General features: G+C 37.0%; 1 long non-coding RNA gene across 1 annotated transcript; it reads left to right on the top strand.

Annotated features, from left to right (window-relative positions):
- Positions 1–3,339: 3,339 nt before the first annotated feature.
- On the top strand, positions 3,340–11,648 carry LOC139184558 (uncharacterized). The gene is made up of 3 exons (XR_011568091.1): positions 3,340–3,472; positions 3,633–3,860; positions 4,213–11,648. It is a non-coding gene; the product is annotated as an uncharacterized lncRNA (long non-coding RNA).
- Positions 11,649–13,346: the final 1,698 nt, after the last annotated feature.

Raw genomic sequence — 13,346 nt, 5'->3', positions numbered from 1 at the left:
TGTTGGATTCATTCTGGATTACCTTAATGGGTCATACCAACCCATTAAAGTTATATACAGAGATTTATTTATTTATTTTTTGCCTCAGTGTAAGAGAAAAATTTCTAAAAGTTAGAACATTTTAGAATCAAAGTCTCTTTGGGAGAGAATGTTTAACCATGCAAGATGACTATTGGAAAGTTTTAGCAAAAAGTTATGATACATTGGATGAGAAATTGGAAAAATGACCGTTTCTGGTCTCTTTAACCCTGGGTTTATAAGATTACATGATACTATGATTCTAAAAGGCAACAAACGACCATAGAGACATTTCTTTATACTTATGTATGATTAAAATGTTATCATCTTTTCCCACACTTCTGTGGCTTTTACTAGTTTTTAAAAATAAGAACCCTAGTCATTATTTTAATTTTGAACTTGCACTATTCTGTAGTAAACCATTTCATGGATAATCATTGAGACATCCTCAAAAGTTCTATAGCATTGTTATTATTAGTATTAGCATTGGGTTATCATGTAGGATCATTAGACATTCACCTGGAAATGTCATCATGTTGCTGGCCTGGAACATGAACGTATTTATGGGTTCCTATGTGAAAAGTCATGTAGTAAAAAAAGAAGAGAGCTGAAGTGCCTATATTTAATAAATAATAGAAACATTTAATTTAAAAACTAAATAAATACAAATCTGCATTTATAAAAAGTCATATATTAGCCTCTTTATTTTCAAGAGATAAAGATATCTTCATTATGTTCTTATAATATTCATTTAATGGGAAAATAGTTATAACTATAGCCAGTTGTGACCTTGTTTACAAAAATCAGCTTCTTTAGGGAGTGTAAAAATAAATGAAAATTAAATTAGAAACAAGACTCACTTGAGTTAAAAATGATAACCTCCAATCTTCAACAGTCAGTCAACAGATATTAATATATACTATGTATAACATGTTGCAGTATATATCATGAGGATTATAACGATGTGTATGACATGAATGTGGTATTAAGAACCTTGTAATTTAGTGTAGAAAGTATGAAATTTAGTATTATAAAGCAAAGGATACATAGTGGGAAGTGAGTGATTGATTATTGAGGCTGAGTTACTATAAAATGGATAAGGGTTTTTGTCTTTTGTCATCAAATAAATACAAAATATGGTAAAAAAAAATACAGAAAGACTTCCAAACAAAGGAAGTCACTTTGAAGTACCTTGAGATCTACTCCCCAGAGTCAACTGCTTTTAATCACTTCTTCTTTTTCTCTTTTGATGTTAAGAGTATCTCCTAAACATATACACACACACTTAGACACACACATACACACATGATTGGTTTATTAACTACAGAGTTTTGTCTATTAAATCTTGCTATGTGGATGACGATCTAGCTCACTTACAACACCACATCTCAGCCATTGGGTAAAGACCACTTTCAGACTTCTGATATATTGAAAAGTGAGTGAGATATTTTATTCATTGATTTCTATCATTCTATATGTATGGGCTTGTGGTCTACTTCCTCAAATATCCTTACTGGTAAAGCATTACTTATGAACATGAAGTATAACCTCTTCATTCTTGCATTTATTTATTAATTCAGTCAATAAATCTTTATTCAGTGCCTACTGTATGCCAGGAACTAGGTTGGGTATCAGGAATAAAGTCCAGAGCAACATTTTCCCTCATGGAGCTTATTTTTATTCTGAGCTGACAGCCTCTTTGCTTATATCTGTAGTCTAGACAGCGAGACAAGTAATGAACAGATAATTATAATTGTGCTGTGTGCTATGAAGTGCAGGGTAATTTGCAAGTGTAATAAAGGGGTACCTCCAAGTTACCCTGAAGGTCAGGGAATTTATAGATGATTAAACTTTTATCACTTTCCCCCAGCATCTTACTGCTTTCACTGGTTTTAAAGAAATAAGAATTCCAAACTGGTCAACCACTTGTAAAAAAGAATGAAACTAAAACCTTTCTAACACTGTACACAAAAATAAACTCAAAATGGATTAAAGATCTAAACGTAAGACCAGAAACTATAAAACTACTACAGGAAAACATAGGTAAAACACTCTCTGACATAAATCACAGCAGGATCCTGTATGACCCACCTCCCAGAGTCATGGAAATAAAAGCAAAAATAAACAAATGGGACCTAATTAAACTTAAAAGCTTTTGTACAATGAAGGAAACTATAAGCAAGGCGAAAAGACAGCCTTCAGAATGCGAGAAAATAATAGCAAATGAAGCAACTAACAAAGAATTAATATCAAAAATATACAAGCAGCTCCTGCAGCACAATTCCAGAAAAATAAATGACCCAATCAAAAAATGGGCCAAAGAACTAAACAGACATTTCTGCAAAGAAGACATACAGATGGCTAACAAACACATGAAAAGATGCTGAACATCACTCATTATCAGAGAAATGCAAATCAAAACCACAATGAGGTACCATCTTACACTGATCAGAATGGCTGCGATCCAAAAGTCTACAAACAACAAATGCTGGAGAGGATGTGGAGAAAAGAGAACCCTCTTACACTGTTGGTGGGAATGCAAACTAGTACAGCCACTATAGAGAACAGAGGGGAGATTCCTTAAAAAACTGGAAATAGAACTGCCATATGACCCAGCAATCCCACTGCTGGGCATACACACCAAGGAAAACAGAATTGAAAGAGACATATGTACCCCAGTGTTCATCGCAGCACTGTTTATAATAGCCAGGACATGGAAACAACCTAGATGTCCATCAGCAGACGAATGGATAAGAAAGCTGTGGTACATATACACAATGGAATATTACTCAGCCATTAAAAAGAATGCATTTGAAGCAGTTCTAATGAGGTGGATGAAACTGGAGCCGATTACACAGAGCAAAGTAAGTCAGAAAGAAAAACACCAATACAGTATACTAACGCATATATATGGAATTTAGAAAGATGGTAACGATGACCCTATATGTGAGACATCAAAGGAGACACAGCTATATAGAACAGTCTTTTGGACTCTGTGGGAGAAGGCGAGGGTGGGATGATTTGAGAGAATAGCACTGAAACATGTATATTATCATATGTGAAACAGACTGCCAGCCTAGGTTCAATGCATGAGACAGGGTGCTCAGGGCTGATACAATGGGATGACCCAGAGGGTTGGGATGGGAAGGGGTGGGGGGGCTTCAGGATGGGGAACACATGTACACCCATGGCTGATTCATGTCATTGTATGGTAAAAACCACTACAATATTGTAAAGTAATTAGCCTCCAATTAAAATAAATAAATTACTTTTAAAAAAGGAAATAAGAATTCCAATAATTATTTTAATTTTGACTTTATAGTATGCTATCCCTGGCCTCCATGAGATAATGGCACTTCATTTGATATGTGAAGGATGAAGAGGAGGTGAATGACAAAGAGTAGGAAAGAGGATTCCAGACACAAGGAACCATTATGAAGTGAGAATGAACATGGTATGTGGATAAACAGGAAGTGACTTCTCAATTTGATAGAACTTTAAAATCAGAGATGCATTTACTTCCTTCTTTAAGTGCTCTTTACAATTCTTTAAATCTTTAATTTCTTTAAAATAGAATTTGCCAGTAAAGAATACAATGATATCCTTCTATTCAGATAGGAAAGGAGCTGAAGTTGCTCAGTCGTGTCTGACTCTTTGCGACTCCATGGACTGTAGCCCACCAGGCTTCTCCATCCACGGAATTTTCCAGGCATGAGTACTGGACTGGGTTGCCACTGCCTACTCCAGGGGATCTTCCTGACCCAGGGATTGAACCCAGGTCTCCCGCATTGCAGACAGACACTTTACCATCTGAGCTACCAGGGAATCTCCCAGGAAAGGAGGTAATAGATATTAAATGATACTTGTCAGACATCCCTCTCAGATCTTTTAAAAACTTGAGGTACATGTCCTAGCTCCCCTTTTATGGACAGCCAAACCCTTGCACCCATTTACAAATGGGTTTGTTATATTATTGTAGATGAATCCAAATATCTAATAAAAATTATCTAACTCAGAGACCGAAACAAAGCTGGTCTAAGAACGTGTACTGAAGTAGAAACAAGGTGCCATTCAGAATTCAGTCAAAGATTTTCATATCCTTCTGCATGTCACATGCAGGATCCAAGAACTGGGGAGAGTTGAGTGAGCATGAAAAGAACACTTTTAAAGACTCTGTTCCTGCCTCTCTTTCAGCCTCCCCCCCGCACCCACCCCAGCACTGAAGAAGCACAGGTGACAAAGGAGACTTGTGGATTGAGTGTGAGTACCAATCCAGCACTTGTAAGTGCTATTTCCCCCTTTAAGCGTCAGTGAATTTAAGAGCTAAGAAAAGGAGAGGGTACAGGTGTGCAACCTCCCACTTGTTCTCTCTCCAAAAACCCTTTACAGTTCCATCTTCTCCCTCCTTCCTTCGGATTTAATATTTAATGTATGATGAGGTAGAAAGAAGAAAAAAGCTCTTCATAACAAAAAAATAAATTATAATAGTTCTACCTGCCTACTTCCATTTTCTTGGGAGAATTCTGGCATTTGTTATTAGATCAAAGGCCTACATGGAAAAAGTGTTCACTAAAGAGCTGAGAGGGGAAAAAAAAAATAATAAAGAGCGGAGAGGAATGTAAGAGGTGATGTTTATAGGCAAAATGAGATCATGTGGTTATAAGACCCATGGATATCATATAAAATATGGACTTATGGTATATGTTCATGGTTAAAATGTTTAACTCTCCTATATTGTTTTGCTAAATTCACGTGTCAACCTACAATGATTTAATCTTCAGTATTCTTGCCTGGAGAATCTCATGGACAGAGCAGCCTGGCTGGCTACATACAAGTAAAGTAAATAGAACTTGCAAGTGAAGAATACTATGCCAACCTTCTACTCATATAGGAAAGGAGGTAATAGATATTAAATAATACTTGTCAGACATCCCTCTCAGATCTTTTAAAAACTGTGAGGTATGTGTCCTAGCTCCCCTTATATGGACATTCAGACCCTGGCACTCACTTACAAATGGGTTTATTGTAGATGAACCCCAATATCTAATGGGCTACAGTCCATGGGGTTACAAAGAGTTGGACATGACTGAGCACCTAATACTGATAGGTAATCATATTTATTCAAGCAAATTTCTTACATTTTTATCTAGTACTAATGAAATAGAATGAAAGGCAGTTTACTCATAATGTCTGGGAAATGTTTGATCTCCCAGTTAATGATATTTCTAGAGTTTAGTTATTTAGTTCTAAGTCTAAACAAGTGCTAGTCTAGTAATATTGGGTTGGCCAATAAGTTCACTCAAGTTCTGTGACATGAAAAAACCTAATGAACTTTTTCATGTTCAAAACCTAAATGAATGACCCAATATAATGTATGGCACATGTATTTTGAAAAATGTTTGTAGTCATATTAAAAACGTAATAATAGATCAAATTAACCTTTAGGATGTATGTTATTTTATTCCATACAATTTAGCTGTTATTATTTCAACATGTAATCAGTATGAAAAATTGAGATGCTTTAGTTTTTTCGTACTAATCTTCAAAATCTCATTTGTATTTTACACTTCAAACACTGAAAACAAATTGAATGCTAAGTTTTTATTGAAATACTTGATCTGTAAATTCATAAAATTCAGAGTTGAAAAAGTAGATTCATATATAGAGTAGAAACATCAGTGGTTACAAGGGGTTGAAGGGAAGGAAGAGAAAGCACACAGGAGGTTTAGGGCAGTGAAACTATTCCATATGATAGTATAATGGGGTGTGTGTGTGTGTATGCCAAGTTGCTTCAGTCATGTCCAACTTTGCAACCCTATGGACTGTAGCCTGCCAGGCTCTTCTGTCCATGGGATTCTCCAGGCAAGAACATTGGGCTGATTTGCCATGCCCTCCTCCAGGGGATCTTCCTAACCCAGGGACTGAACCTGTGACTCTTACGTCTCCTGCATGGGCAGGTTGGTTCTTTACCACTAGCACCACCTGGGAAGTCCTAATATGATGGAGACATGCCATTATGCACTGGCCAAAACCCACAGCATGTATATCAGAAGAGTGAGCCGTAAAGTATGAACGTTGAGTGAGAATTAGTTGTCAATGTAGGTTCATTTTGAATGGTAACAAATGTCCCACTCTGGTTCCAGATACTGATAGTGGGGGAAGTTGTATATGTGGAGAGAGAAGATGGGGTCCATGATAACTCTGTACTTTCTGCTCAGTTCTACTATGACCAACTAAAGCTGCTTTAAAAAATAAAGTCCATCAAAAATTATGAACTGACCAGTGAATTTTCTCATCAAACTTTCATTTGTGTCTCTTCTGAGAAACATCAGATCAGATCAGTTGCTCAGTCGTGTCCGACTCTTTGTGACCCCATGAATCGCAGCACGCCAGGCCTCCCTGTCCATCACCAACTCCCGGAGTTCACTCAGACTCACGTCCATCGAGTCAGTGATGCCATCCAGCCATCTCATCCTCTGTCGTCCCCTTCTCCTCCTGCCCCCAATCCCTCCTAGCATCAGAGTCTTTTCCAATGAGTCAACTCTTCACATGAGGTGGCCAAAGTACTGGAGTTTCAGCTTTAGCATCATTCCTTCCAAAGAAATCCCAGGGCTGATCTCCTTCAGAATGGACTGGTTGGATCTCCTTGCAGTCCAAGGGACTCTTAAGAGTCTTCTCCAACACCACAGTTCAAAAGCGTCAATTCTTCGGAGCTCAGCCTTCTTCACAGTCCAACTCTCACCTCCATACATGACCACAGGAAAAACCATAGCCTTGACTAGACGGACCTTTGTTGGCAAAGTAATGTCTCTGCTTTTGAATATGCTGTCTAGGTTGGTCATAACTTCCCTTCCAAGGAGTAAGCGTCTTTTAATTTCATGGCTGCAGTCACCATCTGCAGTGATTTTGGAGCCCAGAAAAATAAAGTCTGACACTGTTTCCACTGTTTCCCTATCTATTTCCCATGAAATGATGGGACCGGATGCCATGATCTTCATTTTCTGAATGTATGTTTACATAATGCAGTATATAGTTTAGCACTTGCAGAATATCTTGTAATTAAAGAAATTCTTCTTTTCCCTTTTAGTTATGTCAATTACTATGTAATAGAACTTTGTTTAAGGCCAGACCCTGGTTTCATATGCTTGTGTTCATATATTGGGCTTATTACATTGAATTTACCTTCCAATCTACTATTAGTAGAATAGAACATATATCTTTAAAACCATCAACACATCAAAGTAATAGACCTTGTAGGCCCCAGTAACTGAATCTAAGAGAGTAGTGGGGACAGTTTGTTTTTTTCTTCCTTTATACTTGATTTTGTGATTATAAAGGCATGGACTTTAAAGTGGATCAATAAACAAAATAGACTCTTAAAGTTTATGGTATTGAAATTCCTAGGTAAAATCCTATTTCTGTAACATAAAACGGTGTTGCTCCTTCATCTGAGCTCATCACTTCTCACAGTCTATGGCGAGTGGTAGAAGAAACAGATTCCCAGAGCATTCCTTTAAGAATTAACATTTGTGAATCATCACAATTTTACTTGGGGAGGTAGGCAGGAAAATGTATATTTAAACAAAGTGTTTTCAAAATAAGTGATTATACACCTGCTTCAGGGATTAGCAATACCTGACTACAGACAAATTAGATGTCTGGATCAATAGCATATACCGTGAAGCCAAGTGTTAAGTGAAGGCTACCTTCTGGATCTTTCTGTTATATTACAGTGATTTCAAATAACATGGTCCATTCTATCATGGTTTTTCAGGCATAGGTTGGCCAGAGCAATAAGTATCAAGCCATTCAGTTCACTTCAGAGAGCACTGATTGGAAACATGAGACATTGATTTGTGTGCCAAACAGAAGTAAAAGTGAGTAAGACAGAGTCCCTGACTTCAAAGAGCATTGCTTGTCTGAAAGTTGAGTTCTCTAAGGAAGACAGGAAATTGCCAGTATACTTTTACATTAATAGCTTCAAATTCTAGGCTCTAGGGGAAATCTTTTTTTCTACTTTTCTTCCTTATAATGAGAAATGGGGATTAAAATGCTACCTGATGTTCTAGAACACTGTCTACCATTCCTCATATCCTAAAAATTCTGGGCAGAATTGAATTGGAAAAGTCCTTTCAGCACCCATTATCTCTTGAGTTTAAATCCAAAATCTTTGCCAATCCCTTCTAGGGCACTAAACTGGAAGATCTCTTATCTATCTTTCCAGCTTCATCTCTCTCTGGGTATTAATACATTTGTCTTCAGCCACACTTGTCTCTTGGTCTTCCTCAAACATACCAAAGGGCTCACGACCTTTGGCTTTGCTGCTTCCCTCTGCCTGGAAGTTTTCTTCATATAATTGACTTCTTCATCAGTCAGTTTTGTTCTGATATGACATTTCTTCAAGGAGCCTTTCTCTGACCATTTTTTTTTTTCTAAAATAACCTTCCTCAAGCCCTGTTTCTCTCTAACCTTTTAAATATTCTTTACAGGATTTATTTCTTCCTTTTAAATCTTCTCCACAGTATTTATTACTACTTAATTCCTTTGTTTCCTGTCCCCTCTACTGGAGTCCAAGGTTCCTGATGAAAAGGGCTCTGTCTTATCCAGGCCACAAGGAAGTAGTCATCGTCTCATGTAGGGTGCTAGGTAAGTGGTTGCTACATTAATGAATGCTTTGTTCATCCCTTCACTGGTTGAGGGGTTCTGGATAAGTCAGTTTACATCTTTTAATCATAGTTTCCTCTTTCATGAGATTTTTACCTAGATTTAATAAGATAATGCCTATGAGAAAATAATGAAAGTTGTTAAATATCACACAGATATTAAGTAAGTATTGTTATTTTTCCTTCTGAGGTTAACTGGGCCTCCAAACAGCTATCAAAATTCCTTAGATTCAGAGTAGAAAACACCAGCGTTTGCTTTGCACAGCAAAAACGAGTCTCTGCACTTCAGCCAGCAAATGGAGGTATTGTGGGAGGCATGCCGTGAGGATTTCCCACCTCTATACAACCACAGTGTTGAGTCCAAAGAAAAAACAAACTAGAATGTTGTAAGACTCATCCCCAAGGATGCCACGGTCTTTTGTGACTGTGTCTGTTGGGAAGGCAAAATCTCTAATGGCATTCCCATATACCAGTCTCAATTACTTCTTGTCTACAAAAGTATTTTGTATTTAGCTACTGTTTTTGTCAACTTAGTCATTATTCAGCTTCTGAAGGGTGCATGTAAGAAAACTGAAAATGAAAGGCAGTCAGCTCCTACTTTCTTAGATAATGACAATAATCATGTGGTAAATTGGTATATTCTTCAAGGAAATATGTAGGGAGATTCATTTTAAGCAACCTACCTGTATTAAATAGGATCTACTTAAAATAATCATACAGCTCAGATGGTCATGACATAGGCATACTAAGAGTTACATAGAAATACTTCAAAATAAGGGTAGCCGAATTCTGCTTTTAAATCTCAACAATGTTCATAAAATACATAGGAAAGAAAATAAGGGAGTAAATTATTAGCTGACAGTGCATATTAAATGCAAAGTCACTAAAATCTTTTCATTTACTTAAACTGATGGTATTACAAGCCACGTGCTAATAAACAGAGGAGAGGCAGCTTGCTGTGTATAGTCACTCCTTAGTAAGGTTAACAAACTACATTAACCATTCACTCATCTGTAACTCATAATTAATCACTCCTCGAAAATTACATTGTATAATAAATGAGGACAGACATGATTCATTAAAACTTCTAATTAATTCTATTTAATACTATTTCATAGTTCATTGATAAGTGCTGAGAGAAAGATTACACTGTAGGATATTTGATGCATTACTGCTGAAGAAGTAAATAGGGGGAACATTATCTAAAATGAAACATGAATACTTGCAAATGAAAATGTCAGATGTTTATCACCACAGAGCCTAGTTCTGTACTCAAGGGTTTCTTGGCATCACCAGTGGAAAACTCCATTTTCAGAGCTGAATCAATTGGTTGTAAAAGCTTTTCTGAGTTCAACCTTGATACTCAGCATCTCGGACTGGAAAAGAGGGCTGAGACCATTTGTTTTTCTAATAACTGTCCATGTGCCTGTTTGAGGGCTAATGGCAGGACTCTTGTTAAGCAAGTATTTCCACATTTGGAAAAAGATAATTTACATAAGATAAGTGCTTAACAGGCAATTATGGTTTAGGGTCGTTTAACTGCAGTGTGTATTTGTGTTTATGCACGTGTGTGTCTGTGTGTGTTAAACTAGGTATTAATACAGCAAGGACATTAGAGTCAAGAAAATCCCTGTGCATTAACTATAATGTACTATTTTCAGAGAAGGCTGTAAAGTATATAGTTTATAGCCTAGGCTGAGGAGAAGATAATCACTGCTAATAAGTGAATAATGTATTGGGTTGGCCAAAAGTTCACTTGAGCTTTTCCATAAGATGGTACAGAAAAACCTGAACAAACTTTTTGGCCAACCCAATATATTATAAAATAAATTGTGGAATAATGCATTATTAATTTTTCTTTTGCTTTACCAGTTATATAATATGCCTTAAAAATGGGTTATAGTGGCTTCATGGTGAATGACAGACAATATTCACAAAGCAGACACCTAGTAAAAGCTTTATCCTGAACTCGTAAATAACTTCTACAACTCAATAATAAGAAGACAATCAACTCAATAATTTGAACAGACATATAAAAGGAGATGTACAAATGGTGAATAAATATATAAAAATATATTCAACATTATCAATCATTGAGAAATGATAAAACCATACTAGAACAATATATACTCATTAAACTTGTGAATATTTAAAAGGCTGATAACACTGAGTGCTGGCAAAGATGTGTAGCAGCTGAAATGCTCATATATCACTGATGGAGTATAAAATGGAAAATCACCTTGGAAAAAATTTTGACGGTTTATGAAAAACAAACATACATCTACCATACAACCCAGCTATTCTTCTCCTAGGTATTTACAGAAGAGTAATAAAATTTTGTTTACACAAATACTTGTATGTAAGTGTGCAGGGAAGCTTCATTAACAATGGCCTCAAATTATAAACAAACCAAATACCCATCAACAATCAAAAGGATAAACTAAATGCAGTATATTCATACAATGGAATACCACTCAACAGGAAAAAACAAAAAACAAAACTGTCAACATGGGTGGAAAAAGTTGGAAACAAAATCCTCAGAATATATGAAAATCTAGAAAATGTAAATTAATCTAGTGTGACAAATAGTAGACAAAATATTGCCTAGAGCTGCGAGCTAAGGGAAAAGTGAATTATACATGAGCCTGAGGAATTTTGGGGAGGTAAAATAAGTGGTTTGCATTATGATAATGGTAACGGTTCATTGGTGTAACTGTCAAAACTCATGAAATTTTATTCTTTAAATGGATACAGTTTATTGTAAGTTAATTATGTTTTAAATAAAGTTGAATTTTTAAAATGGTTTATAAATTTGGTTGATACATCTCCCACTCAAAATAACAGGACTTTTTAGTAAAACAGTTACTTTGAAGCTTCACCTAAATTCTATCTACGTAAGTGGCAGGTAGGATGGAGAAGGATAGTGCTTTAGGAGCAATAGCCAGTTTTAAAGCATACATTGTTCATTTCTGGTCCTGAACACGTGGGCATCAGCATGTTTCATTCTGCAGGAAAGGTGATCTGCAACTTTTCCTCAAGGTAACTGACTTGAAAATGCTGAAGTCCATGTGCCTCCAAATGTTATCCTTTCCTGAGTTTAAGGAGGAACTGGTTGAAGGAGTCACTGCATGTAATCCAAAGAATGGCAGTTTAGGTATTAGATCTGCATTTTTGTGCCTGCTTCTGCCTGTGAAAAGCTGTATTATTTCAAGCTCTGACATCTTTGGACACATTTCTCATCAGAAGAGAAAGGGCTGAGCTAGTTGTTTTTGGAGGCCCAAGGACTGTGTTATTTAATTTATATGCAGAGTACGTCCTGAGAAATGCTGGGCTGGAGGAAGCACAAGCTGGAATCAAGATTTCTGGGAGAAATATCAATAACCTCAGATATGCAGATGACACTACCCTTATGGCAGAAAGTGAAGAACTAAAGAGCCTCTTGATGAAAATGAAAGAGGAGAGTGAAAAAGTTGGCTCAATATTCAGAAAACTAAGATCATGGCATCTGGTCCCATCACTTCATGTCAAATAGATGTGGCAACAGTGGCTGACTTTATTTTTCTGGGCTCCAAAATCACTGGAGATGGTGACTGCAGCCATGAAATTAAAAGACCCTTACTCCTTGGAAGGAAAGTTATGACCAACCTAGACAGCATATTAAAAAGCAGAGACATTACTTTGTTAACAAAGGTCCATCTAGTCAAGGCTATGGTTTTTCCAGTGGTCATGTATGGATGTGAGAGTTGGACTATAAAGAAAGCTGAGTGCAGAAGAATTGATGCGTTTGAACTGTGGTGTTGGAGAAGACTCTTGAGAGTCCCTTGGACTGCAAGGAAATCCAACCAGTCCATCCTGAAGGAGATCAGTCCTGAGTGTTCATTGGAAGGACTGATGTTGAAGCTGAAACTCCAATACTTTGGCCACCTGATGCAAAGAGCTGACTCATTTGAAAAGACCCCGATGTTGGGAAGGATTGAAGGCAGGAGAAGGGGATGACAGAGGATGAGAAGGTTAGATGGCATCACTGACTCAATGGACATGAGTTTGGGTAAACTCTGGGAGTTGGTGATGGACAGGGAGGCCTGGTGTGCTGCAGTTTATGGGATTGCAAACAGTCAGACACAACTGAGTAACTGAACTGAACTGATTGTTGCAAAAACATTAAAAAAAATTAATCACAGCACTTGATTCTTTCTAGCCAATGTTATACACCTCAAAACAGGGACAAACTCATTAAAATATTTGTTTCATTAATATTTTTTATTGTTGGAATAATGCACTGTTTCAATGAATATCACTTATAATAATACTATCAAGTTTAATTAATACTTTCCTAGAGGAAAAGCTGTCAGCCTCAGAGCTCTTCAGTGGTTTACTCTAAAGAACACTTTAAAGGCAGATCTTTGCAATTCTCAAAACCAGAGTTAGTGCTTTTGAAAGACTAGTATGCTGCTGCTGCTGCTAAGTCGCTTCAGTCGTGTCCAACTCTGTGTGAGCCACCAGGCTCTCCCGTCCCTGGGATTCTCCAGGCAAGAACACTGGAATGGGTTGCCATTTCCTTCTCCAATGCATGAAAGTGAAAAGTGAAAGTGAAGTCGCTCAGCCGTGCCCGACTCTTAGCGACCCCATGGACTGCGACCCACCAGGCTCCTCCATCCATGGGAT

This window comes from Bos indicus, chromosome 8 (genome assembly GCF_029378745.1).
Source record: "Bos indicus isolate NIAB-ARS_2022 breed Sahiwal x Tharparkar chromosome 8, NIAB-ARS_B.indTharparkar_mat_pri_1.0, whole genome shotgun sequence".
In the NCBI taxonomy this organism is placed as follows: domain Eukaryota; kingdom Metazoa; phylum Chordata; class Mammalia; order Artiodactyla; family Bovidae; genus Bos; species Bos indicus.
The sequence above is the reverse complement of the archived record's forward strand: the minus strand, read 5'-3'. Positions and strand labels throughout refer to the sequence as shown.